Genomic DNA, 26,263 nt, shown 5'->3' on the forward strand with positions numbered 1-26,263 from the left:
TGCAGCTGGCAGGGCATTCCAGTCCCTCACCACCCTCTGGGTAAAGAACCTACCCCTGACATCAGACCTATAACTACCCCCCCTTAATTTAAAGTCGTGCCCCCTCGTGCTAGCTTTCTCCATCCTAGGAAAAAGGCTATCACTATCTACCCTGTCTAAACCTCTAATCATCTTATATGTTTCAATAAGGTCCCCTCTTAGCCGCCTTCTTTCCAACGAAAACAACCCCAAATCTCTCAGTCTCTCCTCATAAGGATCTCCCCTCCATACCAGGCAACATCCTGGTAAACCTCCTCTGCACCCTCTCCAAAGCCTCTACATCCTTCCTGTAATGTGGGGACCAGAACTGCACACAATACTCCAAGTGCGGCCGCACCAGAGTTGTGTACAGTTGCATCATGACGCTGCGACTCCTAAATTCAATCCCCCTACCAATAAACGCCAAGACACCGTATGCCTTCTTAACAACCTTATCTACTTGATTCCCAACTTTCAGGGATCTATGTACACATACACCTAGATCCCTCTGCTCCTCCACACTATTCAAAGTCCTCCCGTTAGCCCTATACTCAACACATCTGTTATTCCTACCGAAATGAATTACCTCACACTTCTCCACATTAAACTCCATCCGCCACCTCGCGGCCCAGCTCTGCAACCTTTCTAAGTCACCCTGCAAACTATGACACCCTTCCTCACAATCTACCACACCTCCGACTTTGGTGTCATCAGCAAACTTACTAATCCACCCAACTATACCCTCATCCAGATCATTAATAAAAATTACAAACAGCAGTGGCCCCAAAACAGATCCCTGAGGCACACCACTCGTAACCGAACTCCATGACGAATATTTACCATCAACCACCACCCTCTGTCTCCTATCTGCTAGCCAATTCCTGATCCAATTACCTAGATCACCCCCAATCCCATACATCTGCATTTTCTGCAGAAGCCTACCATGGTGAACCTTATCAAACGCCTTACTAAAATCCATATACACCACGTCAACTGCCTTACCCCTATCCACCTCTTTGGTCACTTTCTCAAAGAACTCGATAAGGTTAGTAAGGCACGACCTACCCGCTACAAAACCATGCTGACTGTCTCTAATCAATTCATTACTCTCCAAATAACTATAAATCCTGTCTCTAATAATCCTTTCCAAAACCTTACCCACCACAGACGTAAGACTCACCGGTCTATAATTCCCAGGGAAGTCTCTTCTCCCCTTCTTAAACAATGGGACAACATTTGCTGTCCTCCAATCTTCCGGTACTATACCAGAGACCAACGACGACCTGAAGATCAGAGCCAGAGGCTCCGCAATCACCTCTCTTGCCTCCCAGAGAATCCTAGGGTAAATCCCATCCGGACCAGGGGACTTATCTATTTTCAAACCCTCTAAAATATCCAGCACATCCCCCGTATCAACTGCAATACTTAAGTACTTGGTGTCTTCCTTAAGTCTGTTACCATGCTAACAAAAACACAACAAGGCAAATGTGAAGTTTGCATGTGTTAAACCTTTCCATTCCTAGTCTCTTTTATAAGAACATTTTTCTCCTCGGTCCTAATTTTATTTAATACACTGATCCTAAAATGCCTTATACAGTTTAACCATCATCCGACTATCTCAAACTATTATGTGGTCACATTTGAAAATGTCAAATTCAGATCATGTTAAATTTACAACTTAATAAGAATGCATTCTTGAGCTTAATCTTAGTGTATTTGTTAGATATCAAAAATAAAACCTAGCTACAAATTATTAAAGTAAGTCTGAGTCGATTTTAGATTAAGTCAATGGATGTGGGGGAGATGTTTCCATTAGTCAGAGAGACTAGGATCCAACGGCTCAGCCTCACAGTAAAGGTACGATGCTTTCGAACCAAGATGAAGAGGAATTTCTCCAGCCAGAGGGTGGTGAGTCTATGGAATTCATTGCCACAGAAGGCTGTGGAGACCAAGTCATTGCATGTATTTGAAACAGAGATAGATACGTTCTTGATTGGTAAGGGGATCAAAGGTTACCAGGAAAAGGCAGAAGAATGGGATTAAGAAGCTTATCAGCCATGATTGAATGGGGGGCAGACTTGATAAGCTGAATGGATTAATTCTGCTCCTTTTTCTTATGGTCTTATGGGTTCCAAAGACTGGCACTCAAGGACTTATATCAGCAATAGTTTATTATGTAGTCTCAGCAGCTCTTACATGCTTCCATTCTGCTCCCAGTCTGTAGAAAACTCCTGCTTTCTCATCACATGTCCCTATAAGTAGCCACATCATTATGTGATCACATGGTCTATATCTTCCCCATTCAATTTGGGGCAGTTGATGGTTTTGTAATGTAATGGTGTGCATGGACAGTAACTGTTTACAAACCATTTTATATTATACAGATGGAATAGCCTGACAGTACTTAACTATTTACATAGGCTGAAACACAAGTGACGCTATTGCAGGTAGCGTATAGCCCTTTGCATCACCTCCTACACAACCCAACCCCGGGTTTTGTTGTTTGAAGAAGGATGAAGGCCGGTTGTTGACTAGTTTGTTACGTAGCCCTAGAACTGTGTATTTGGTTTGATCATACACTCTGAGCGTGTGACTGTGCCAGTTGGCTGTGCTGTAGGCTTGGGTTCCAGGCTTGTGTTCCCAGCATGGATGATAGGGTGCGCTCCCTCAGTGTACACAGTGGGTGTAGGTCTTACTGTGTATGGTACTGGAGGAGCCTCCATTTCCACTGGTATAGGGGGCCTGTGTTGTAGAATGGATGGCTGGGGGACTGTGGTTTTCTCCAGGGCTGGTTCCAATACCTGTAGAGAATGAGTGTGGTTTTGAATAGAGTGGGCACCATCTGAGGCTACCAGATAAATGTTCAAACATGGGGAATGGCTGTGTACCACTGCCAACTTATTGTGGCCATGTGTGGTCCAGATCCTGACCATCTGACCAGGTGTTAGAGGGCCATGTTTGTGGGCATTGAAATTGGCGTACATTTTTCCTCTTATTTGGTATTAAATGAGGGCACCTCTCACATTGATTTTGAATTTAGGCTGCAAAAGAGCCTTGACAGTAGGAGTCATCACCTTGGTGCACCCTGGAGAATAGTCAACGTGATGACAAAGACAGACCCTGTCATGCCATGTTTCACAGGTTGAAGAGTGCAGCATTTCTCTGGGGCGGCACGGTTGCACAGTGGTTAGCACTGCTGCCTCACAGCGCTGGGGACCCAGGTTCAATTCCAGCGCCAGGTCACTGCCTGCTTGGGTTTCTTCTGAGTGCTCTGTGGTTTCCTCCCACAGACCAAAAGATGTGCAGGTTAGGTTGATTGGCCATGCTAAATTGACCATAGTGTCAGGGGATTAGCAGGGTAAATATGTGTGGTTACATGAATAGGGTGGGATTGTGGTTGGTGCAGACTCAAGGGGCCAAATGGCCTCCTTCTACACTTAGGCATTCTATGCTTAGCTAAATGCACGGCCCTTTCCACCATGCTGTTGGATGGTGGATATTGGGGGCTACACATGAAACGATCTCAGTCCCAGCTGTATTCAAATTTTCCACATTCAGTGGAGGTAAGTTGGCAAGTGTTGTCTGTCAGGAGTCTCTGGGGGATGTCCTCTGTGGTAAAATGTCTCTTCAGCTGGATTATGACTTTATTCCTTGTCATGTTTGACAGGTAGTTGAGTTCAAACCACCCAGAAAATGAGTTGAGTAAGACCAAATATTTTTTACCGCTCCAAAGGTGTCAGCTATTGTGAATGACCATGGGAGGCCAGCAACGTCATATAAGTGCAACTGTTCTTTTGCTTAATACTGCTTGAGTGCATTGCATGTGCACATTTGGAGACTTCCCTTCCCATTATCAGCATATATAATGGGCCACTATAGTGAAAATTTGGCTCTGTAGCTGGTTGCTTCTTATCCTGGGTGCCCCTGGTGAAATTGTTGGGTGCAGTACCTCTGAAGAGAAGTAGGGATGATGAATTGCTAGCCATGTGGTATCATTCCATTCTGTACTGTTAGTTCATCACTAATGATGAAGAATGTGCAGAGTTCATGGGGAAGCTCGCTTGAGGACTCTGGCTAGACCCTCATGATGATGTTGTGCAGTTGCACACATGATGTCCTCCTGTGGGGCATCTTTGAGTTCTAGAGTCAGAGATTTTACAGACAGAAAGAGACCCTTCAGCCCATTGTGTTTGTGCCAGCCATCAAGCACCTATCCAATCTAATCCTATTTTCTAGCGCTTGGTCTGTAGCTTGTATACTATGGCATTTCAAGCGATCATCTAAATGCTTCAGTTCCTGGATTCTGAGAAGACAACTCTCTACTGTGGAGATGTCTGTGTTTTCCTCACAATTTGCTTGGTCTATAGTGAATAGAAAGGCTCTGGAAAGGGCATCTGTCAAGAGCAGATCCTTACCATATTTGAAGACAACACTGAAATTGTTGCACCTTAGGCATCATGACCAGCAGTCATGCAGACACAGAGCGGACAGGCTTTTTCAGGATAGTTATGAATGGCTGATCATTTTCAACACTTGCAGGATGACCATATCTGAAGCCATGAAATTTTTGACACACAAAGACGAGAGCGAGGAGTTTCCTTTTGGTTTGAGCATAACAAGTCTCAGCGTGAGTAGAGACCCCCCCATTTTGGGTGCACACTGCACTAATTCTGCTCTGGGAGACATCTGCTGATATAAGTATGAATGCTCGAATGTTGAAGTATTGTAGCATCGGTGGGGTTGTCAGTAACTATTCGAGTCTGTTGAAGACCATTGTATGGTGCTCCTGCCAACATCATCCGACAACCTGCTGGAGGAGCTGACCAAGAGGTCCAGTGACTTCACTGTAACAAGGAATAAACTTAGAAAGTTAATTTGTCATACCAATGAAGTGCTGTAAAGTGACCTTGTCCATGGGGATAACCATCTGCCATACAGCCATTGTCCTGTCTGGATCTGGCTTCACGCCATTGGTCATTAGTAAGCCACCCACATAAGGAACCTGGCTGACCCTGATTCTGCATTTTGCAGGGTTAAGCTTTAACTGTATAGTCCTGTTCCTGTCGAGAATGAGACAAATACTTACATCGTGTTCTTGCATGGTCATTCCAATGACCAGGATGTCATCAATGATGGTCTCACAGGGTTGGCCTGCAACGAGTTGCTTCAAGCACTTCTGAAAGACCTTGCTGCCAGTAGAGTTCCCATAGGGCATATGAAGAAAAATAATACCTGCCTACAGGAAGCATGAATGAGGTAGAACCTCCACTTTGCATCCAGGATGCTGAAAACCTTAGCATTGGCCATGTCTGCTGTCATCTGTCCTAGTGTCTTCATAGGCTGATGAGGCCTGAGCAGCATCTTGTCCAAGTGCACTGAGTCAATGCAAACCTTGACTGTGCCTTTTTGCTTTACTGCAGCCACCATTGCTGAAACTCATTCTGGTGCCTCGTCTATGGGAATTATGAGCCCCAGTGTCATCGTCCAATGCATCTCATTGACAACTTTCTGCTTACCAATGACATTACGGTTGAAGAGGTCTTTGTAAGCTCTCATTTCTGGGGTCTTGTGTTGCAGAGCATGTACTCTGGACCAAGTTGGATGAATCCCAGTGTGATGCTGTCCTGAAGACCTCACAGTGGCCTTACTTTCTGGTCACCTATATGAAACTTGAAGTTGCCTTGTGCGTAATTGAGATTGACCACACCTTCAGTGTGGATGGTTTGTCTGCCATAGGCCACAAGGCCCACCTGGGTATTGGAGTCTAGTGCTGCATGTGGGTCTAGTTCCTGTAGCATGTGGCTGGGCACTACATTACACTTGGTTCCAGTGTTAGTCTTTACCTTCAGTTTTGCATTGCTGCAAATCATATTCAGGGTGATGAAAATCTCACCTTTCTCTCTGACGGTGATAACACTCTCACAGTAGAACGTTGTTGGAGGCTCAGTGGTTTGATTGCTTTGGATGAGCTCCAATTCATTCCCCTTGCCAACACTCCTAACCTTGGAGGACTGACCAGCTGCAATGTGATTAGTGGCAAAGGAAGGCTGGTTTTGATCTGCAGCATTTTGCAAAATGATTCCACTTGCTACATCTATTGTAGCGTTTAGCTAATGACAAGCTGCTCTGTTCTGAGGGTCAGTAAGTAGTCTCACAACACCAGGTTAAAGTCCAACAGGTTTATTTGGTAGCATGAGCTTTCGGGATGATTCCCCTTCATCAGGTAGCACTCACCTGTTGGACTTTAACCTGGTGTTGTGAGACATCTTACTGTGCCCACCCCAGTCCAACGCCGGCAACTCCACATTATGTTCTGAGGGTGATGGCTACCACAGTTGGAGCAGGGCATGCGCTGTACTGCAACATTTCCTACCTAAACTGCTTGCTGCTTTTTGTCAGAGAGTTTGTTCAGCATTCAAATGTTAGTGGCTGCTTGTAGTGTTAAATCTTTTTCTTGCAGTAGCTGCTTGCGGACTAGATCACTATAGACATATGGAATTGCCCATAGGCAATTCCATTTCTGACTAGCTCATTGGTAAAGGTGCTAAACACAGATATTTTACTAAGATTTTTAAGATTGTCATATATATGGTTTTTCGTGTTCAACATGTGCCAGTCGAGTATTATATTCTTCAGGGACAGGCAAATTTTCCAGCTGCCCTCCCCCAAAACTAGAAAATCCCACCTGAAGTCAATGGATCTTTGCATGGTCTGCGTCCTGCTCGCTACGATTCCTGTGTCAAGTGGGGCGAGAAAATTCTGTCCCAAGGGTTTTTGTACTGGAACTGGTAGTTATTAGAAATCCAAAATCATTGGGTGCTGAGGTGGTCAGACTCAAAAGCAGGAAGGTACAATAATTAATACAGCGTCAAATAATGTATGAAAGCAAAGTAATGAGAAATAAAGCAAAGGAAAATGAGAGACGATTAAAGAAAACCAAAGAAAAGCTATTTTTTTCCCATGCTTTTCAACAACAATTAAACTTGCAAGGAATAAAACCCTACACTTGTAAAAATAACACTTCAGTTGGAGAGAGATGGTTTGGAATAAGGCAGGCTTGGTCATAGAAGACAGACAGTAGCAGTGAAAGGGTGCTTTTCAGAATGGAGATCAGTAACAATTGGTGTTTCACAGGGATCAGTGTAATATATATGAATGATCCAGAGGAAAATGTAGTTGGTCTGATTAGTAAGTTTGTGGATGACACAAAAATTAGCAGAGCTGCAATTAATTATGAGGATTGTCAAAGGATATGGCAGGATATAGATACATTGCAGGCTTGAGCAGAGAAATGGCAGATGGAGTTTAATCCAGGCAAATGGGAGATGATGCATTTTGGAAGATTAAATTCAGGTGCGAATTGTATTGTAAATGGAATTGCTTTTAGGAGCATTGACATACAAAGGAATCTGGGCGTACGGGTCCATAGATTTCTGGATGTGAAAACACAGGTGGATAAGCTGGTCAGCAAGGCATATGTCATGCCTACCCTCATTGGCTGGGATATCGAGCAAAGAAGTTGGCAAGTTATGTAACCGCTTTATAAAACTTTAGTTAGGCCACATTTGGAATACTGCTTGCAGTTCTGGTTGCTACACTACCAGAGGGCATGAATAGTTTGGAGAGGGTGCAAAGAAGGTTTACCAGGATGTTGCCTGGTCTGGAGGGTTTTAGACATGAGGAGAGGTTGGTTAAACTTGGATTGTTTTCACTGGCAAGACGGAGGCTGAGGGGCGACTTGATAGAAGTCTACAAAATTATGAGAGGCATAGATAGGGTGAATTGTCAGAGGCTTTTTCCCAGGGTGGAAGGGTCAACTACAAGAGGGCATTGCTTTAAGGTGAGAGGTGGTAAGTTTAGGGGAAATGTGGGGGAAAAGGTTTTCACACAGACAGGATGGCATGTGTCTGGAAAGCACTGCCAGTGGAGGTGGTGGAAGCAGGCTTGTTAGCAACTTTCAACGTGTAGCTTGATAGACAAATGGACGGGAGACAAATAGAGAGATATAAAACATGTTTGGTTGAAGGTTTGGTGGGCTGAAGGGCCTGTTCCTGTTCCTGTGCTGTATTGTTCTTTGCTCTTTGTACTTACTAAGGTAATGGAATGTTACATATGGGCAAACCCCAGCCTTTTCTGGCATATTTAGTGAGGAAGTACTACAACTACACAGCCTTCCATGTATTTGAATAGTAAGTCTCTTGGCAAGACACTGTTCAAATGAAGCTTCTGGTAGAACAGGGCAATTAGACAGCAACTTCCTTATTTCTGCATTTAACAGTGAACATGGGGAAGCTGGAAGTTGCTGTTTTAATTTGTTTCTGATTAACGATGTGTGCTGATAGCTTCACTGTCATTTCCAATGCAAAATCCGGGACAATTAATCTGCTTTTCCATTGACCTATTTGACATTTTTAAACATTAATAATGCAACTTAATGTTTGTAAGGAAAGATTTGAATGCCAGAATTAACATACCATCCAGAGCTTTGTTGAGATTAACGTCTCCTCTTCCGCCCGGCTAAAAGGATTCCATGTTAACTTGGTCAGCTTCAAGTCTCTAGTGGGTGTAGGTCGAAAGTGAAAATTGGCACTGAGTTGATAATCTCAGAGAAAATATAAAAACGATTGAGAGAAAAATGGAAGAAGTTGAAAAATGTCTTGAAGATACATAAGGCAGAATTTGAAATTAACTTACATTGAGCAGGTATTAGTATCAATAATATAATATAAATTTATTTAACATTAGAGTGGTCAATGAACAGTGCACAGCATAAAACTACACAGTTACAACCTTTATTCTTTTTGTTGAAAAATCAAAACACAAACTTCTATGCTTCCTTACAACATGGCACTGACCTTTGAAACACAAGCTGTGTGCTGGTTCAGGTTAAAACAATAGGATGGAGCAGGTTTCGCTGCTGGCTTCTAACTGATTTAATCTAACTTCAGAAATTGAGAGTTCTGTTGTCACCAAGCTATCGGTTAGAAAGGACGTCAAATAATTTTGTCCGAATCAAAACAAACCTGGCAAACCCTCAGATTGAAAACCTCACAGCATGTTCTTTTTCCCAATACACTTTGCATGAACAGGCGACAGATCCACACGTTTTTCTGAAAACTGTTAGGGCGGCACAGTGGCAAAATGGCACTACGCCATGACCCAGGTTCAATTCTAGCCTTGGGTGACTGCCTATGTGGAGTTTGTACGTTTCCCCTGCGCCTGCGTGGGTTTCCTCCGGTGCTCTGCTTTCCTCCCACAGTCCAAAGTTGTGCAGGTTGGTTGGATTGGCCATGCTAAATTAGTATTCCAAGATGTGTAGGTTAGGGGGATTAACTGGGTTAAATACATAGCGTTATGGGGATAGGATCTAGGTAAGATGCTCTAATGGCGAGCTGGGGCAGACACAATGGGCCGAATGGCCTCCTTCTGTACTGTAGGGATTCTATGATACATCAGTGACACTGGGATGAACTTGGAGGTGAGGTTATCTGAAATGTTAAAACCTGACCCCAACCAAGCTCTAATCTGCACACCCCCTATTTAACAGATGGGTTAGCGGGTGTGTGTGTGTGTGATTAGGGTGAGCAGCCAATCTGCTGCTGGGAAGTTGGAAACGTCAATATTTTAATGGGCCTGACAGCCTTCAATTTATCCCTGGCTGGCAGAGGATTTTCCAGTGCTCAGAAAGCCTTTCAGCTGAAAGGAAATGAGAACCATTTCAGGGGGAATGGTCCCTCAAACTTCCCCAACAGACCACCACTGGGTCACATTCCTCCCTGCCCCCAGGGATCATGTGATGATGCCCCCACGCAAACTCCCCCCTCCCTCCCGACAACTCCTCCACTTTCTGCTATCAGCAGCAGGTCTTTTACCTGCGTCCTCCTCTGGAGTTTTCCCTGCCTGACCGCTTCTCTGAATCCTGCTCCCTGGCAGGAAACCCTCAAGATGTGGAGATGCCAGCACTGGACTGGGGTAAACACAGTAAGAAGTCTCACAACACTAGGTTAAAGTCCAATAGGTTTATTTTGGTAGCAAACGCCACGCTTGGCACGTGGCAGTGGTCACTCCAGTGTATTGCAGCGTAGACAGTGTTTCCTTCCACAGTCCAAAGATGTGCAGGTTAGGTTGATTGGCCATGCTAAATTGACCTGAGTGTCAGTTGGGGGGGTGGGGGTGTGGTTAGCAGAGTAAATATGTGGGGTTACGGGAATAGGTGGGATTGTGGTAGGTGCAGACTCAATGGGCAGAATGACCTCCTCCTTCACTGTAGGGATTCTCTTCAACCCTTTACATTATTGTTAATCAGAAATCTATCACGCTCTTTAAGGGGGCACAGGTTCATGGTGAGAGAGAGAAAGTTTAAGATAAACATGGGGGAGAAATTTTTCATGCAGAGAGTGGTGGGTGCCTGGCATGTGTTGCCGGAAGAGATGATGGAAGCAGGCACACTTTGAGGCATCTGGATGAGTACATGAATAGGGAGGAAATAGAGGGATATGGATTGAGTATGGGCAGATTTTTTTTAAGTTTAGTCAGGGCATCATGATTGGCACAGGCTTGGAAGACCGAAGGGCTGTTCCTGTGCTGTTTTTTTTTGTTCTTTTGTCCAACCTTAAACATTCTCAACGACTGATGCTTCCATGATTTTTTTCAATTTGAAGCATATGCCCCTGTACTTTGGAGAAACAATCAAAATAAGCTGAACATTCATACCAATCACCTTGTCCCCACTGAGAACCCTCCTCATAATCCTGTCCTGTACTCTTGGGCTCCTTTATAAATCTCCTTAAACAACCCTCTTTTCAATCTTGTCTGTCCTAAATTCTCTCCTGTAGCTTACTGGCTATTTATATTGCTAAAGCACCACTGGGGATTTCGTACATTAATGAAAGCATAGATTTGTGATAAGGCTATCTTTTTCTTTGTAAAAAGACCTGTGCATTTTTTTTTGCTGAAGATAAAACGTTTAGAATCTCTACAGTGCAAAAGGAGGCCATTTGGCCCTTCAAGTCTGCACCAATAACAATCCTACCCAGGCCCTAGTCCCATAACCCCATGTATTTACCCTGCTAATCCCCCTGACACTAAGGGATAATCTAGCATGGCTAATCAACCTAGTCCACATATCTTTGGACTGTGGGAAGAAGCTGGAGTACCTGGAGGAAAGTCACGCAGACACAAGGAGAATGTACAAACACAGGTGGCCCGATTTTACCACTAAGTTGTGCGAAAACTTGGGAAAGTTGGGTGTGATCCGCGCTCGTTCCCCCTTTACCACCGCATTCACCCATCCAGAACTGACGTGAAACAGACATGCTCCACAAACGTCCAATTTGGGCGCTCCAGTTAGTGAGGAGGTAGGTGCCTAGCATCCGATAGCTCTCTGCTTGAGATCGGCGGGGGTGGGACGGTGATCCACTGCCACTCTGTCTGATATCAGCGGGGGTGAAGGGGGATCCACTGCCAATCTGCCTGAGATCAGCAGGGCTGAAAGGGGGTCCGCTGCCACTCTGACTGAGATCAACAGAAGGAAGAAGAAAAGGGGCCTGGAATCAGTCTGGGTGGCGTGGGGGGTGGGGGGGGGGTGTGGTTTGGTGGTGGGGAGGGTGGGGGTGAAGCGGATAAGGGGGTCAGTAATGTTATGGTTTTGGGGCAATGTCTGTGGGGGCCGGGAGAGGCATCTTTCAGCCTGGGAGCGATGTGGCAGGGGACCCACATTCTATCTTTTTTTCTGCACACGCGCAGTTGGAGGCGCCGATCGGAGCTGCAGGATTTCAAACATGTTAAGCCCCACCTGCTGCACGATTTGGAATTGCTGATATTTTTTCAGGCAGAGTGCATGTGGAGGCGCCTGAGAACGGGTCTAAAAGTCAGATCTGAAACACTTCCAGTTTCAAGTCCACCTAGCACTTAGAATCAACATTTTAAAATGGGGCCCAGAGAATCACCTGAAGCTGGAAGTGAACCCAGGACTTTGGCACTTTGAGGCAGCATTATTAACCACTGTGCCACCCTGCCACCTGTTTACTTGAAGTTGTCGAGGAACTGAGGGACGTGGACGGATAAACCCAAATCTACAGGTTTCATCACATCTACGGCAAATTAACTACAAGATGAGATTCCCAGCTACTATGTAGGAATAACCAGCAGGGTGTATTTTACATTTTATGCCCAGGTTTTCTGTCGGACAGTCAACCAGGGTATTGAATGCCTGCCTGAGAGGCTGGAAAGCAACCAGGGCATGGATTTCAAAATAGCACTTGGATAGACTTGAAGGTGAGGTCATCGGAAATGTTAAAACCTTACCCCAACCAAACTCCATTCTGCATACCCCCCTTATTCAATGGATGGAAGGGGGATGGGGGTGATAAATCATATCTGGGTGTTGGAGGTCAATGGTCATTAGATGTGTAAAGAGCTAAGCTTGCTGGGCCTTAAAAACACACTCCTGTTCCTCCTGGCCCACAAGATGTGCTGTAAATGCATTTAGTTAGTCATAGAGTCATAAAGCAGGAAAAGACCTTTGGCCCATCGAGTCTACACTGACATTAACAACTACTAAGTCACACTAATTCCAGCACTTGTCTTATATCCTTGAATGTTACAATATTTCAAATGTTAATCCAAATACTTTTTAATGGTTGTAAGGTTTCCAGCCTCCTCTATCTTCCTAGGCAGTGCTTTCCAGATTCTCACCACCTCTGAGTGAATTTTGCTTTCTCAAATCCCCTCTGAATCTCCTGCCCCTTCCCCCAAAACTATGCCCACTTGTGATTGACCGCCCAACCTACTCACCCTGCCCATACCCCTCATAATCTTATACACCTCAATCATGTCCCCCCCTCAGCCTTCTCTGCCCGAAAGAAAAGAACTGTTACCTAGTGGGCTTCTAGAGAAACCCGACATCCTTGCGCTAAAAAATGGTGGCACAGAACTCCCTTATAGGATCGAGCAACTCACCTTTTGAAAGCAGTTCGGAAGCTCACTCACCCACATCCCCACGGAGGGGAAACTCAGCGGGGGTTGGGGGTCAAGTTTAAGATTTGAAAATGTTTTAACTCCCAACCCACATATGTTTGAGGGTTCAACCACCATTCCCATCCGCCTCCCTAGCACCCTACACCCACCCCCGCCGCGCAAACTGAACAAACACCTGAGCCATCTGTCAGATTTATATTTGGATCAAATGAAGTAATGCACCAGGACCTGAATGGAATGTAAAACCCATGACGTGCTTATCCAATGATTCGTCATTATTTTGAAGATAATGAAAAGAAATAGTTTCACGCTGACAGGAAGGATGGCCACTTGCTGCGATGTTCCTTTGCCAGATCAAGAAGCCGCAGCCACTGAAGGGAAGAAGGCCAGGTTCTCTGCCAAGTAGCCTGTTGCTACAAAAATTACACATCTTCACCGGGAAGATTATAGCTGTCGGCTTCTGAAGCGACTCTAGTTTAGCCGATACGAGGGTCCAATGATTGATTAATTATTAGCAAGTTAAATATTGTGATTAGAGCTGCGATGTAATGCCACGCTGCGGCTGAAATTACTGCAGTTGTTAAATGAATGTATTTTCCTCCTGAATGAGTCTTGTTGCTGCAAATCATATACATTTCATTATTGGAACGATGGAATGATGCCATGCAAGAAACATTTTCCTGAATACATCTTGAAATCTGGTAAGGGAGCCATGCTTCATAGAAAGGACGCTTCACAGAAAGGAATAAGATTGCAGTTGGAAGTATATATATATTTTATACATATATATATATTTATAAAATATACATATTCTGGCACAATTAAAAGTCAGGTTTTGAAAGGGAAGAGCAAGCCTGTATCCATGGAGAGTAGATATAAAATGTGGTACGGGTGCCTGCAGGCCTCAAGTCTGCAGTTTTAGATATATTTTTCTCCAGGAAGCAGACTATCCAAACCGACCAGACAAAAACAAATCAGTCTGATATGAAAATCGTATTATGGATACCTCAAGGGGAAATAAGTTGCAGTGCTTTGCTTAAATTTCACCAACAAGAAAATGCAGGCTTGCCACTGATGTTAATACCATTATTTTACACTGTCTGTACTGGGTTAACCAGGTCAGACTCGCGTAGCTTCCTACTACCTGACAAGAATATCTGAAGCTAATGAATTTTGGAGCAAAAGCAGAAGTTTCTCGTGAGACAATGGCTCTTCTATGTTTGGATTTTTACACAGGATATTCTGCTTCGATTTAGTATCACAGATTATGTCCCTATGACCCAGAATGTGCCCAATATCTACGCAACCGTTATGTAGGTTGAGGCCTGCCCCTTGAAGGGAATGTGTTAGGTGACCTGTGACTCAAGGTTTGACCTGGGGGGAGCTTGTCTTGCCAGTTGGATGGGTGATGAGTGTGCTAGGAATAGACATGTTAATAAACAGTGCCTTTTAGCTTTGACAAAGCCATCTGGACTCGAGATGTCAGCTCTTTTCTCTCCTTACAGATGCTGCCAGACCTGCTGAGATTTTCCAGTGTTTTCTCTTTTAGTTCCAGTGGTTTACTTCTACTTAACTCGTGGTCTTTTATTATAAGTCTCTATATCAGACCTCATACATAATAGTGAAACACAAATTTCTATTCTTCTTTTCCACATGGAATTGACTTTTGAAGCACAAGTTGAATATTGGCTCAGGGTAAAATAGGAGGGAACAGCTTTCTCTGCTGCCTTCTAACTGATTTAATCTGAGCTGAGAAATTGAGAGTTCTGTTGCCATAGAGCTGTTGGTTAGAAGGGGTGTCAAATAATCTTTGTCCAAGTCAAAACAAACCTGGCAAACCCTCAGATTTAAAAATCTCACAACATGTTTATCCCAATACACTTTACACAAACTATTGACAAGTCAACATATGTGTGTTGGGGCATGCCCCTTTTAAAGGAATGGGTCAGGTGACCCAGGACTCAATATGCACCCTGGGTGGAGCTTGCCTTACCATTTGGGTGCTGAGTGTATGAGGGAATAGATGTATTGATAAACAATTCCAGTCGTTTATTTCCACTTACCTTGTGGTCTTTTATTAGTCTCTATATCAGACCTCATACATAACAGTACCCAATATCAAGAGGTTTGAATGCAACAATCCTTGTCATTTTGTGTTGGTGGAGTGGGGAGTATCACACTGTACCACAATATTCCTTATCGATAATGTATACTCAATCTGCTCATCAGACAGACTCACGCTATAAACTAATAAGCAGCATACCATAGATCATGTCTTACAAAACATTCAATTCTTTTCAATGCCAGATTGCATATCTGGGCCAACACTCGGCATTTAGGTTGACCCTCCTTTTCTGCTAAGCAATGCTGTACTTGTATTGGGTGTCAGTCTCAGCATTTCAGCTCAAAAGTATATGTTTAAGATTATACATGCCTTGTAAATCAGCATTTGGGATCAAGGCAGTGATAAGGGCAATGTTGCCAAGGAAGTGTGCGAGATTCTAAGACATATTCACACTGAGCAGATTGCCATAGTGACTGACCAACAGGAATGTGTTTGTCTGCAAAAGGAACGAAACAGGTTTCCAGCTAGGAATCACAACATTTGTTAATTCACAGAAACCCTACAGTGCAGAAGGAGGCTATTTGGCATCCGAGTCCGCAATTGCGACAATTCTACCTTATCCCCATAACTCCACATATTTACCTCGCTAATCCCGCTAATCTCCGCATACCGGGATATTAAGGGACAATTTTAGCACGGCCAATGCACCCAACCCACACAGCTTTGGACTGTGGGAGGAAGGCAGAGCACCTGAAGGAAACCCATGCAGACGTAGGGAGAACATGCGAACTCCACACAGACAGTGACCCAAGCTCGGAATCGAACCCAGATCCCTGGAGCAGTGAGGCAGCAGTGCTAACCACTGTGCCACCATTAAATCTGTGAGAAACTGGTGCAAGAATGGAAAGGGGAGGAATCTGCCCTGAAGAAGATGCCCAAGGGAAAATGAGACCAGGGACCAGTCACTGTCCTGCTTTAGAGAAGTATGTGTGGCATTGGGTCCTCAAAAATAATCAGAATCTATTCATTCTGAAAAGAAATGCAATGCGAATATCTGCTCTGAAGTGGGTCAAATCAAACCCAGAGTCCAGCAAAGGTTTCACAGTATCAGCTAGTTGGTGTAGCTGTTTAATGGAACAAAAATATTTAGTCTTGCAGCAGAAGATGAAAATCACTCAAAGACTATCAAAAACAACTACAATGTCAAAATGGCTGGCTTCCAATGATTCACGATCTGATGGCGGAAAAAGCATGAGGCCCATGGATGGAACGCTGTGGAGTATCTATAGCTTGTTTTGTCCTGTGTTTGGGGTCTGGGTGGGGCTTTTTGCGGCTCGTCTATTCTCTCACAAGAATCTGTTCAAGACTTTTAAAACCATTACTCTAAATTCACAACTGCTCTGTACGTATTGGGAGTTCTGCATGAGGTTGAAACTTTGTGAATCTTTGGAACTATCTTCCTGAAAAGGAGTCTTTGAATATTTTTAAGGGAGAGGTGGATAGATTCCTGGTAAGCTAGGAGGTGATAATTTATCGGTGACGCGTGGAATGCAGATTCTAAGTTACTAGCAGATCAGCCATGATCTCATTAAATGGTGGAGCAGGCTCGGGGGGCTGAGTGGCCTCATCCAGCTCCTTCTTTGCATGTTCTTTTTATTAATGTAAACTAGTGAGTTTGCAGACTGCAATGACTTTAATCAGGCAATTGAGCTGGGCCTGTTAAAATATAAACTCTCTGATTAAGAGCCAAGTTGATGGGCTGGAGAGCCTCTTGCTTTGTATTTAACCAGTAGTGTCAGTTCCTCTGGGACTCTGAGAGTTGTAGACTGCTGACTGAAAGCATTCTGCGTGCTGTTGTCAGACTGGTAAATAAAGGGATTTTGGTGAAGGGACTTCTACCTCTGAGGGCTTATTACATAGACTTTGCTGTCTTTTGTAATGCCTGCAGTAAAAACAATAAAATACTTTGAGTCTTTCTCGTCCATAACTAGGTCCCTAAAAATGGTCGCTCACTTCGTCAAATTGTAAAATCCTACCAGAGTCACTAATTTAACATTGACCCTTTCTTGGCACAAGGCTGTAAATTTGTTCATAAAAGTATCATTCAAAAACCTTTAAAACATGTGTTCTAACAAAACCTGTTAACCAATACCTGCATTTTTCACATTTCTACTGGATGGTCAGTACTTTATTGCTAATTGTGATGGGATTAGAACATAGAACAATACAGCACAGTACAGGCCCTAAGGCCCTTGATGTTGTGCCAAGCTACATCCAAACCCAAGATCAAGCTATCCCACTCCCCATCATTCTGGTGTGCTCCATGTGCTTATCCAATAACCGCTTGAAAATTCCTAAAGTGTCCGACTCCACTATCACAGCAGGCAGTGCATTCCACAATCCAACCACTCTCTGAGTGAAGAATCTACCTCGGACATCCCTCCTATATGTCCTGCCATGAACCTTATAGTTGTGCCCCCTAGTAACAGCTACATCCACCTGAGGAAATAATCTCTGCACGTCCATTCTATCTATCCCCCTCATCATTTTATAAACCTTCCTGGAAAATTTGAAGTGCCAAAATCATGTAAAACCGGGAGTAAATCCCACTGTTTCTTTCCAATTGGATTTTCAAAACGAATCTCGCACACTCTGCACTGCAGAATGCCCCAGTGTGAATCACTCCAAAATCTGTGGCTGGGGCCTATTCCTGCTGGAGAAGCCAGCAGCATAGCGCTGAGCGGGCCACTGCGCATGTGCCATTCTGCCAGTTCCAAGATTGGCACATGCCTTTGGCCTCTGTTTGCCGGCCTCCCAATTGCTAGCCAGCCTGATCGCTGGCCAGCCCTGCAGTCCCATATCACAGGCTGACCGACCCCTCTATTGCTGCACAATCACTGGCCCCGCAAACATATCCGGCCAGCTTCAAATCCCCAGCCCACTGGCCTGCCTTTATCCCCCCACTCCCTACCGCAATCCTAATCTCCCGATTCCCCCCTCACCCACTGACAGCCCTGACCCCCTCCACCCCAATGCCCAGGCCCAATCGCTGGCCTCGCTCCATCTGCTTGTGATCCCAGTGCAGAGTGGCAGTGGGATCCCCCATCCCTACTGATCTCCCCCCCAGAGGCTCCACCTCCTTAGGCTCCACCCACCATTACACCCCACCCTCTTGGCATTGCCCGATGCCCAGTGGGCAGTGTCAAGGTGCTCCGTGGACATTGGCACTTTTCCCCTCAAGCAGTGCCAGTTGGGCCTTGGCTGGCACTGCCAAGCTGGCGATATCCAGGGGGCACCCCCCTATGCCCGACCCTCTGGGGAGCCTCGATTGCACCCCCCCTTCACTCCAGCTGGGTCTGGCCGCCAGCTCCCCGCATGTGGGGAGTTACTGCAAACCCCTCTGGAGTAAACTGCTCCTGGCAGGGGGCGGGGTGGTAGATGCTAGCGAGCCAGAGACTTCAGTCCGGGCCTGCTAATGATATTTAAATAGGATTCATATGCTCATTTGAATAAATTATGCAGCCCTGCATCATTTTCTGGTGTGGAACTGATGGTGCCGGAAATCCGACTGCAGGAGACTTGCGGATGCCATGGTGCCCAGCAGGGAGTCCCTGAAATGGCCTCTGTTTGAGTCTCCTGGTCCACTGTGCTACAAAAGTAGTGCAGCGGGATGGGAGAATCACAGCCTCTATGTTTGTCCTTCATTTTAATCCTTGGAAAACAGCAGATACCATGAAGCCAGGTGACAACCTTGTGAAGGATCTGCATCTAATTGACACAGCACATTAAATCTGATATTTTTTTCAAGAGAAAGCAAAGCCCAAACACATTCTGAATCAACTCTTGTCTGCATGTGGGAAGAATGTTGGGTGCATCTTGCAAAAAGGATCAGAAACCAGAATTAACTCCATGTGTCCAGTTACCAGCAACAAAAAATTCAAATGATCCAATAAAGGCACAAGGGTTTTATGACAGTGACTTCCGACTGAATCAGATACAGGCTGGTATCCATATACAGGAAGTAGATGTGGGTTCTACAGACTCACTCAGTGAGTACACAATGTGCAGCATGACTTTAGTTAAGAAATACAGAAGCCATATAACAGGAATACTGTATAAATGTATACAATACTGTGTGGCCAAATTCCCTCTCCGACTCGATTTTCAAGTTTGCTGATGACACCACTGTAGTGGGTTAGATCTCAGACAATGATGAGACAGAGTACAGGAAAGAGATAGAGAATCTAGTGAACTGGTGCGGCGACAATAATCCCTCCTTCAATGTTAACAAAATGAAAGAGATTGTCATCGACTTCAGGAGGCGTAGAGTAGAACCTGCCCCTGTCTATATCAACTGGGACAAAGTAGAAAGGGTCGAGAGCTTCAAGTTTTTAGGTGTCCAGATCACCCTGGACCTCCCCATGTCGACATTATAGTTAAGAAAACCCACCAGTTCCTCTACTTTCTCAGAAAACTAAGGAAATTTGACATGTCAGCTACAACTCTCACCAACTTTTACAGATGCACCATAGAAAACATTCTTTCTGGTTGTACCACGGCTTGGTATGGCCCCTGCTCTGCTGAAAATCACAAGAAACCACCAAAGGTCCTGAATGTAGCCCAATCCATCATGCAAACCAACCTCCCATCCATTGACTCTGTCTACACTCACCTCTGCCTCGGTAAAGCAGCCAACATAATTAAGGACCCCAGGCAACCCGGATATTCTCTCTTTCACTTCTTCTGTCAGGAAAAAGATACAAAAGTCTGAGGTCACCTACCAACCAGCTCAAGAACAGCTTCTTCCCTGTTGCTATCAGACTATTGAATGGGCCTATCTTGCATTAAGTTGATCTTTCTCTACACCCTAGCTATGACTGTAAACAGTATATTCTGCACTCTGTCATTTCCTTCTCTATGAAGGGTATGCTTTGGCTGTTTTGTGTTCAAGAACCAATACTTTTCACTGTATAGTAATACATATGACAATAAAAAATGGAATCAAATCAAATAATAAGCAAAGGAACTATTAAACCCGTCATTTAAAAATTACTGGGAACTAATGTGGACAAATGGCCTCCAGTGAATCTTTACTTTCAGTCAGCCTGCTTAATGTTGTTTCATTTTAATGTTATCTGTTCTTTCGGGCTCATTTTCTGATTGGCGTTACTGCTTGAGGTATCATGTCATCTGCACTCTGACCTCACTCATGGCATTTTAGGCCAGCCAGGGCCGTGTTTTGATGCTCGAACTGCACCAGAAGCCACAATGCTGCCTTTAATTTGAAACAGACAGAAGAGAGAGAGGATGGAATTTTGCTGTGCTGCCTGCCATGGGAGTGGTAGCAGGCGGATCAGGACCATGCAAAAATCTGTCAACCTCAGGCGGGATTTTCCTGTCTTGGGTGAGTGCAGCTGGAAAATCCCGCCCAGAGAGAGAAAGAGGAAAAGGAGAGAGATCTACACAGGCAGACAGATAGAGTGGGAAAGAAGAGAAGGAGGGAGAGTGATAGAGGGAATGGGAAAGGAAAGCAAACAATAAATTGAACTGACTCTCAGGAATGCTGTGAATGAGACGCAGAGGCTGTGCTACTCAGGGTCTGTTTGGGTGATTCAATGTTATCTCATTTGAATTTATACAGTATTCCTGTTATATTTTAATTTTCAAGTTGTTCTAGCTGGGAATGCATAGGGGCTGCACATATATGTTACAGTATTTCAACTTGTACATTGGATTTCCCAGACAAGAAATGTCTGATGGAACAGTAACTCTGACTTTAACATTGATTCCAGTAGGAACCCATGATTCACATAAAATCTTCAGGAATGCAGCCACAATGTTAAGTGAGAGCTTACAGTAATTAAAAAAAAAATCAAAGCCATATTATCACCAGAGAATTCTCAAAATATTACTTGTGCATACTGTTATTATAACAGAGACGACGCTGGGATTGTTTTGCATCCTTTCCTGAAATCAGTCGCAGCTGTTTTCTCGGCTGCTACGAACAAGATAGATTAATTAGACAAGAATATAAATTAAATCTATTAAACATTTTCTCTAGTAATGATGTGACTATTACCAACATGTCATCAATAACATAGGCAGCACACCCAGCAAGTGCTGAGCCTTTCACAGCCTCAGGATAGACGATTTTTCTACAGAGATGTTGAGTTCTTTGTTGCTACTTATTAGATTACACGTTTGAAACACTGAGATTAAGAATGTAAGAATGTAAGAAATAGGAGCAGGAGTAGACCATCTAGCCCTTCGAGCCTGCCCCGCCACTCAATAAGATCATGGCTGATCTGAAGTGTATCAGTTCCACTTTCCCGCTTTCTCCCCATAACCCTTAATTCCCTTATCTATCAGAAATCTATCTACGCATGACTTAAATGTATTCAATGAGGTCACCTCCCCTACTTCAATGGGCAGAGAATTCCAGAGATTCACCACTCTCTGAGAGAAGAAGTTCCTCCTCAACTCTGTTCTAAACTGCTCCCCCTTATTTTGAGGCTGCGCCCTCTAGTTCTGGTTTCCTTTCTAAGTGGAAAGAATCTCTCTACCTCTACCCTATCTAGCCCCTTCATTATCTTGTAAGTCTCTATAAGATCCCCCCTCAGCCTTCTAAACTCCGACGAGTACAGGCCCAGTCTATTTAATCTCTCCTCATAAGCTAATACCCTCATCTCCGGTATCAGCCTGGTGAACCTTCTCTGTACTCCCTCCAAGGCCAATATATCCTTACGCAAATAAGGGGACCAAAACTGCACACAGTACTCCAGCTGCGGCCTCACCAGTGCCTTGTGCAGTTACAGCAAGACCTCCCTGCTTTTATATTCTATCCCCCTCGCGATAAAGGCCAACATTCCATTTGCCTTCTCGATCACCTGCTGCACCTGCAGACTGGGTTTTTGCGATTCGTGCACAAGGACCCCCAGGTCCCTCTGCACAGTAGCATGCTGCAACTTTTCACCATTTAAATAATATTCCATCCTACAATTATTTCTTCCAAAGTGGATAACCTCACGCTGGCTACGTAAGACTATCAGCATTCCGCATGCCACTCTTACGGCAAATTGCATAGAATGCTATATTGGTATTGGGATTAACCTGAGTGTAGGGAGTGGGTACTGGAATTGTTCAGGGTAGGTGGATCACGACACCAGTCAGTGAACAACGTTAGTTTAATGCAGGGTGCCATTTTGCCATTCAGTGCTCCAGCAAACACCCTGCTGAACATGCAATTCACAGCAGGTGGAAACCCTCACCTCACAACAGTACCCTTTAATGGGATCAGCAACTACGCATGGGTCACTTGCTGGCTGATTTACAAAGGCTGTTGCTATGATTCTGTAAGAGCTTGGTGCTTTCTACAGATGTCTCAGCAGCAAAAGTCTAGAGGGACTTGTGTAGCAGCACGGTGGCACACAGTGCCTCACAGTGCCAGGGACCTGGGTTCAATTCAGGCCTTGGGTGACTGTCTGTGTGGAGTTTGCATTGACTCCCCATATCTGTGTGTGTTTCCTCGGGTGCTCCAGTTTCCAAGATGTGGGTGTTGCTGGCTGGGCCGGCATTTATTGCCTATCACTAGTTGCCCTTGAACTGAGTGGTTTGCTAGGCCACTCGTGACTCATAAACATACTGCCTTTAGTCTCAAAGATCAATGTGTCACTTTCATGTGAAAATCAGTAAGTTTAACACAGAATTCTGCATTTCACAGGTAAGTTTCAGGCATTAATGTTGGATCAGTAAGTGCTGAAAGTGTAATCAACCATAATCATTAGAATTTCAAACAGTCATTTCCCAACCAGAAGTCAGCACATCGGGAACACATATGTGGAATCATACACTGATACACACAGGTCATTCGGCCCATAGAGCTGACACTGGCTCTTCGAAAAAGCTATCCAATTAGCCCACATTACCCACTGTTCAGCAAAGGGTTCCTTTACAAGCATTTATCCAATCCAGTTCTTACTGAATCTGTTTCAATAACGGGCCACATCTGGGCGGCACAGTGGTTAGCGCTGCTGTTTCACAGCACCAGGGACCTGGGTTTGATGTGCAGGTTAGGTGGATTGGCCATGCTAAATTGCCTCTTAGCGTCAGGGAGATTAGTAGGGTAAGTATGTGGGGTTACGGGGATCGGGACTGGGTGGGATATTTGTTGGTGCAGGCTTGATGGGCTAAAAGGCCTCTTTCTGCACGGTAGGAATTCTATGATTAAGGTAGCAGTCTTTTTGCTGACTACAAGATAGCTGCAGAAGCCAAATGCTCCAGGGCACACATGGTCTTGGGACACAGCAAAACTTGGAGAATAAACAGAGGCCACAAGAACATAAGAACATAAGAACATAAGAAATAGGAGCAGGAGTAGGCCATCTAGCCCTTCGAGCCTGCCCCGCCATTCAATAAGATCATGGCTGATCTGTCGTGGCTCAGTTCCACTTTCCCGCCCTCTCCCCATAACCCTCAATCCCTTCTCTTATCAAAAACCCATCAACCCGCTTCTTAAAAATATTTAGCGAGGCAGCCTCCACCACTTCAACGGGCAGAGAATTCCAGAGATTCACCACCCTTTGAGTGAAGAAGTTCCTCCTCAACTCCGTTCTAAACCGCCTCCCCTTTATCTTGAGGCTGTGCCCCCTAGTCCTACTGTCTTTTTTGAGCGGGAAGAGTCTCTCCACCTCTATCCTATCCATCCCATTCATCATCTTATACGTCTCAATGAGATCTCCCCTCATTCTTCTAAACTCTAACGAGTACAAGCCTAGTTTATTCAGCCTCTCCTCATAGCTCATAGAAGAAGAACAAGCTGCTGGAAGGAGGAGGCGGAAAGGGAGAAGGGTTCTTAGCAGGAGGCCATATCCACTCAGGGAGTTCGGGGACCAATTGTCTTACCCGAGCCTCAGCAAGGAACAATATTTAACAAATCTGTGCTTCAGTGTGAGTTCTGTCACCAAAATTTGCCCCTGCTGAAACCATAGCCTCAGTGTAACCTCACTGCAGGGGAAGGAACACATTGATGTGGACACTTACACAGCTCCTGACAATGAACTGTGTGGCTCTGCTGCTGGAGTTGGAGCTTTATGCAGCATCTTGCAGCTTGTCATCCAATACGGCATAAGGGAGGTCACCAAGTCTCCCTGATCAACGCAGCTAAGTGCGTTTCATTCTCTCTTGCCAGGGAGAAGCAGGGGAACTGGATGAGTAGCAGTTAATATTTGAGTCAGGATTGTGTCTAAAGATTCTGGGGGTAATGAGGTTCCCTATGATACTTTTGCTCTTGCTCATTGAAAGCACCTTCTAGCTTGCAACTGCTGTCAAAATTGGCAAGTTGACGCAATGCATCCTGGACAAAGTAAAACACACGACAAACATAGTGCTTAGTCTTGATGGCAGTGGATATTGAACTCTTGATGAAGCACACCTTTACCTTGAATGGTGTGAAGCATTTTGATTGCTGTTGTGTTGCACCCATCCGCAGTAGTGGAGAGTATTCCATCACTTGGTAATTCCCCAAGAAATTAAGGATTGGGCATTTAGTAATGGTGGTGTCCTTGGGAGGCAAAGGGAAAGTGGTTAGTGCCAATGGCCATATAAATACAAAGCAATATTATATCCACTTGTTGACTACCCCCAAACAAGTTGTACACTGGCATGGGTCCCTGCATTATCAGAACGAGAGAGTCAGAGAGATTGCAAATGGAAATGAACACTGATGAGTAGATTGAAAATATATTTTCACTCCTAACCTTATTGTGGAAGAAAGGATATTGATGAAACAGCTGAAAATGCTTGGCCTGAGGACATTACATTGTGAAAATCCAGCAGCAATGTGCTGGGGCTGCGATGATTAGCCTCTGACAACTACAATCATTTTCCCCAATAACATGCATGCTTCCAGCCAGTGGATGGTTTATTAATGATCTACCACTGACCTTCAAAGTGCTCAGCCTTCAAACATGGCTAAATTCTGTTTTATCCCCTTTCATTCAGTTTGTGTCCACAGGCGTATTGAGTCTGTGATGGGATCTGTAGTTGAATGGTACTGGTGGGAACAGAACCGATATTGATGAGTAGATGTCACTTAATGGCACTTTTGGCAACTCCTTCAATCAATTTTCTTTTTATTTGTCCACGAGATGTGAAGCATTGCTGGCAGGGTCAGCATTAATTGCCATCCCTAATTGCCCCCAAGGTGGCGGTGGTGAACTGCCTTCTTGATCACTGTAGTCTACCTGGTGTCCAGAAAAAAGTTCCAGGATCTCGATACAGGTAACAAGGAAGGAATAGTGATATAATTCCTAGTCAGGATGGTGTGTGACTTGGAGAGGAACATGCTGGTGGACCATACTTGTTCTCCTATGTGATAAAGGTCACTGGTTTGGAAGGTGCTGTTGAAGGAGTCTTGTGAAGTTGCTGCAGTGCATCTCGCAACGTACACTCTCCACCAATGGTGGAATGAGTTAAGGTGGTGGATGGGGCGCCAATCCAAAAGGTTCCCTTTTCTTGAATGGTACCAAGCTCCTCGAGTGTTGTTGGAGTTGCACTCATCTAGGCAAATGGAGAGGATTCCATCATACTCCTGACTTGTGTTTTATAGATGGTGAATAGGCTGTGGGGAGTCAGGAGATGGGATATTGACTTCAGAATTCCAAGCCTTTGAGCTGCTTTTGCAGCCAGAATATTTATACGGTTGTGGTCCAGTTAAGCGTCCGGTCAATGGTAAATTGCTGATGATTGGAGGAAGTCAGTGTGATGGCTAGATTCATACTGATCTTTATGGAAAAGACATGCTTGGCATGTTCCCACATCATTTGAGCAAAGTTATGCTGCATCTGACAGCTTGGCTAGGTGGCCAATTAGTTCTGGTGCACAGATCTTCAGTGCTGCAGCGGGGGTTGTTGCTGTAATCCGCAGCTTTCACAAAGTCTAACGCATTCAACCCTTTCCTAAATGTCATTTGGAGTGAAGCAAATTGGTTTAATATTAGCACCCATTGTGAAGGGAATCTTGGGAAAAGGCCAAAAGGGATGGTCAATTTGGTTCTTTTTGCTAGAAGTGGCTGCCTCGTCTCTCGCAGCACCTGTCAGTCTCTGCCATTTCGGATGATGGAGATGTTGATGGATATGGAGCCACATTCTTCTCCTTCTCTTAGATATCCAACTGTGTCTCCACCCATTTCCCAAATGTCCACCT

The sequence above is a fragment of the Carcharhinus amblyrhynchos genome, chromosome 22, assembly GCF_965287045.1.
Source record: "Carcharhinus amblyrhynchos chromosome 22, sCarAmb.v2.hapA, whole genome shotgun sequence".
NCBI lineage: Eukaryota > Metazoa > Chordata > Chondrichthyes > Carcharhiniformes > Carcharhinidae > Carcharhinus > Carcharhinus amblyrhynchos.